Below are 4,819 nucleotides of genomic sequence, written 5' to 3'. Positions count from 1 at the left end.
GAGACGCTGTTTATGTTTATGGTGCTGTACTCCAGAATCAGCTGTTTTGCTTTTCTTCCATAAAATGAAGCTGTTCCTGCTGCTGAGATTAATAGCTTCTTGACTAGTGTAGATAAGATAAAACCCCTGAACCCACTACACACTTTACTTACCACCCTTATTTAAGAAATAACCACACCAATGATTTGGATTAAATTGGCCATAGCAGCCCTTTATTTATAAAACCATTCTTATAACACGTTAAACATCTTACATTTTACCTTTAATATTTGTAAACAGTTAATAATGTAGAGTTGCAGGTCCCTGCAAGTACTAACACCCCCCGATCAGATTGCCTTACTGTGTATACTTCCGTTTACTGGCCCCCCGCCGCTATACCCACCGGCTCAGGGACAACGGTACCAGCATCCGCAGCTCCCCTTGGCCTCCCTGACAACCAAGTGTCACCTGAGGCTCAACTTAAAAAGGAACTCCATACCTCAGATGGGTTCCACCCCCTTTTTTCTTACACCTATCCTTCCCCACTTCGACCTGCAACCCCGCCGCTGCCATGACACACAAGCCCCATACCCAGGGACACTCTCATCTAACCCAGGGAAACAAGACCCAATAGGGGAGGGAGGGTGGGCAATTGTTCCCTTCTGTTCTTCTTTCACCGCAACTGATTTTCCCCTTTCTAGCCCCCTGCTTTTATACATTCACCCTTGACCCCTCCTACCACTTAACCCCTCCTCATCACTCCACGCTGCTTGACCACCCCTTACTCGAATTACCTCGTTTGTTCTAGAATTTTCCTTCTCCCCCCTGTCATGAGGCCCTTCGCCTATTTTTATTTTCTTAGCCTTGCTCCAGGCCTACTTTTCAATGGTACAGTAATAATTAAAATCCTGAGGCACTATTTGCTTTAGTTGAACTAAAATTCTGTCAAACTGTTTTATTTAGTTGGAGAACATTAAAGCTTAATTTGCTTTTCCTTTAGTGTCATTTCATTTTAATATATACAGCATACATAACCTTCTAAAATCCGTAATTTTCCAAAATCGGGCACACCTCAGGTCCAGAGGTTGCCGGATTTTTGAACCTGTACTGTATCATGATTTATTTCTCCTTAAACGTGAATAGAAAAAAAGATTTTCTCCCCCTCAAACTTTGGAAAAAAAACGAGCTAATTCTCAGGGCACTGTGATTTTTGTGTAAAGCGTGTAACAAATGCTTGCTGTAATTAAAGAGTTTGTTACACACTTTGGATAAGGATACAGTGTCATCTACTGGTGGTCAATAACCATGCACAAAAAGTCATTTAGGACCATAGAACCCATCAAAACCAATTCAAAAGTAAAAACTACTTTAACCTGTAAAAAGGCAAAAAAAAGATGTAATCATTCATGTCTATTTTATTGGCAATTCTCAATACCATGTAAATGTTTGCAGTGGTGGACACATTTTGTGCTCAATGTTTTTACTCTAGCCAAAATAATTTCATTTATTTTTACATTAAAAAAAAAAGCACCTTGTTTATGGTAAGATTGGTTTATATTTGAGTATATACATTTTTACTGAACAGTTTATACAAGAAAACATTGGAATAGATAGAATTTATTTTGGGTACATCCTACACTCCTGACTGTTATGTGTGCTGTACACATTACGGAGGTGTAATACCAATCCTTGTGACACTCTGTGAAATTATATTCACTCACTCTCTCTCCATCTTTTGCCAGATGTGGATGAATGTGCAGATTTTACCCGCGGGGGATGTGAACAGGTGTGTGAAAACTACGCAGGCTTCTATAACTGCAGCTGCTACAAAGGCTTCACCGTTCGCTCCGACAACCCCACCAAGTGCCAGCGTAAGGGCAATTTTACATTTTATGCCTTGTGTTGATGGTGGAAGGAAAAATATAATGGATGAGGGAACACGACACATGGCATCACATGAAAAAGCCTCACTAATGCCATAGCTGTGCCATGTTTCCAATGTCATGTGACCACCATAGGTCTGCAATGTTAGCTATACATTTCACTGTTGGATGTGCATATGCAGAAGAGGACTCCAAGGCCGGGACACATGAGCAACATCTACTGCCAATTTTGCATTTGGTTGACCGATCTGATTAGATTTTCTGGTTGAAAGCTCAAAAACACTGCAGACACACAAGTAAAATATTTTGCCCTTCCAAAAATGTTATTTGCCATAGAAAGTTAACTGAATTTAGACTGAGAATTCATACATACAACATGACTTGTGTGTGATCAATATTCACCATCACAATCATTGGGTCTGATTTATTAAAGCTCTCCAATGCTGGAGGGGAAACACTTTCATCAGTGAAGCTGGGTGATCCAGAAAACCTGGAATGGATTCAGGTTGAAGTCATTTGCTATTTGTTAGCAAATGTGTTCAGTCCTGGACCATAACCATTCCTGGTTTGCTGTATCACTGCAGTCCTGGCCTCACCAGTAGGGATGTGCGAGCGAAATTTTAAAATTCGGGCCGTTTCGGCGATTCGGGCCGTTCTCGCTTACCAAGCATGTTGGGCTGTCGACATTGCTCTTAAAGGTCTCAAAGAATTCAATCAGGGGAGCGAAGCTGACAGCTCCGCTCCCCTGATTGCACTTGCTGCCCTGTTGTATGTGTTCTTGGATAGAGAGTCCAGCGGCTGTGCTCATCATTAATGAATGCAGCTGTGGGAATCATTCAGTGATAATTACTTCGGCTGCATTCATTGATGCGCACAGCCATGGGATTCACACTGACAGAAAGAGTACCCCGGGCACTAGAGGTTACATGAGGGCAAGCCCTCAATAAACCTCTAGTGCCTGAGGATCGCGCACAGGAGGATTCCCACAGCTGCATTCATGAATGCAGCCATGGTACTCCTCCTGTAATGATTTCCTCGATCTTCCGACGGGTCCGTGAAATTGGTCCACCGAAATTTCACCGACCCATCGGAAGTTCAAGGATATTTTTGCGAGAATGTCAGAGGCATTCTCGCTCATCCCTACTCACCAGCTAAAAGTGCCCATCAACAAAAATGACACCAATAAACTATAGCATGCAACTTGGGGCCAACGATAATGGAATTCCAGGATTTTTCTGTTTAAACGTTAGCAGATAAAAATATATTCCCCCCCCCCCGTTGGATCTTACAGTATATAGTGTACTACTATAATGAATTGGAGATAATAAAAGATGCCCGGACACTCCTCACCCACCTTTACCCAAACACTGCAACCAAACATGGCAGTACCAGTTTTCACATTTTCATTATTAAATCAGCATTTCTCCACCAGGGTTCCTACAGAGGTTGCTTGAGCAATATGTAAAATCACTGACCACCACACGAATACACAGGACAGTGAGCTTTGGATATAGAAATTATAGTCGGGGTTCCACCATGTTAAAAAGGTGCAGAAACAATGTAATAAAGTATAACTGATGCAATGCTGTATCCAGATCCATATCTACATCATAAGATCACATCAAATCCAATCACATTCTAATGTCTGTGTATTATATTTGACTTTATCCTAGCTGTGTGCAATCCCCCCTGCCAAAACTACGGAGTCTGCATGGCTCCAGACACTTGTGATTGCCCTCCAGGGTACCCTGGGCCCGGCTGTTCTGGTAAGATTTGATATTTAATTTTAATATTTTTTATAGCTCTGACATATACTGCAGTGCTGTACACAATACATATTTTTCCCTATTGTTTAATGTTTGTCCTGTAATTGACTTACATTTCAGTTGTTGGCTGGAAGCCTAGGCAAACACAGAAATCATACAAACTCCATGTAGACAACCATTGGATAGATATTAAGCCTTGGATGGATGTTCAGCACCACAAAGCTAACTATTAATTCTTCAAGCTGCTTAATACTTCAGGGATATGAGATATTTTATGTAAGCATTTACAGCTATATATAGTCAGGGCTGCACTAAAAAGATTTAAAGTACAATAATTTATATTCTACATTGACAGGACCCACCTTGTAGTAAAAGACCAGTATGCCCAGGTTACAGATTGTGGCATCCCTGGATATATGGCATTGCTTTCTGTTTAATGTTTTCTTACTACCGATGTGCTGACTCCATGTTTCTCTTGTCAGCCATGTGCTCCCCACCTTGTGCCCATGGAGGAACCTGTATGAGACACAACACGTGTGCCTGTCCCTCGGGGTGGACAGGTCCTGGGTGCCAAACAGGTACACTTACAGCCAGAAAATGTTTTTTATTGAATGACGTAGGAATAATATTTTATGTACATTGGGGCTTTCCTTCATTTTGCAAGTCTTAGCCTGAGAGGTTGGTGTGCATGGTTAGGTAATGGGTGGATGGGCACAATAGGAGACTGGTGTACACAGGCAGTTATTGGTCAAAGTGGCACAGTGAGAAGTTGGTGTGTATGGGCAGGTAATGGGTGGAGAAGCACAGTGAAAGGTTGATGTGTCTGGGCAGTTATTGGATGGAGTGCCACAGAGAGAGGTTGGTGTGCATGGAAAGTTAGTGAGTGGAGTGGCAAAGTGAGAGGTTGGTGTGTCTGAGCAGATATTGGGTGGAGTGACACAGTTAGAGGTTGGTGTGCATGGGCAGGTAGTGGGTTGAGTAACACAGTGGGAAGTTGGCGTGCATGGGCAGGTAGCGAGTTGAGTACCACAGTGGGAACTTGGCGTGCATGGGCAGGTAGCGGGTTGAGTGGCACAGTGAAAGATTGGCGTGCAAAGGCAGGTAGTGAGTGGAGGGGCACAGTGAGAGGTTGGTGTGTATGGGCAGGTAGTGAGTGGAGGGGCACAGTGAGAGGTTGGTGTGTATGGGCAG

General features: G+C 42.8%; 1 long non-coding RNA gene across 1 annotated transcript; it reads left to right on the top strand.

Annotated features, from left to right (window-relative positions):
• Positions 1-1,726: 1,726 nt before the first annotated feature.
• Positions 1,727-4,206, top strand: LOC140321289 (uncharacterized). The gene is made up of 3 exons (XR_011918889.1): positions 1,727-1,850; positions 3,536-3,628; positions 4,111-4,206. It is a non-coding gene; the product is annotated as an uncharacterized lncRNA (long non-coding RNA).
• Positions 4,207-4,819: the final 613 nt, after the last annotated feature.

Source organism: Pyxicephalus adspersus, unplaced genomic scaffold, assembly GCF_032062135.1.
Source record: "Pyxicephalus adspersus unplaced genomic scaffold, UCB_Pads_2.0 Sca1982, whole genome shotgun sequence".
In the NCBI taxonomy this organism is placed as follows: domain Eukaryota; kingdom Metazoa; phylum Chordata; class Amphibia; order Anura; family Pyxicephalidae; genus Pyxicephalus; species Pyxicephalus adspersus.
The sequence above is the reverse complement of the archived record's forward strand: the minus strand, read 5'-3'. Positions and strand labels throughout refer to the sequence as shown.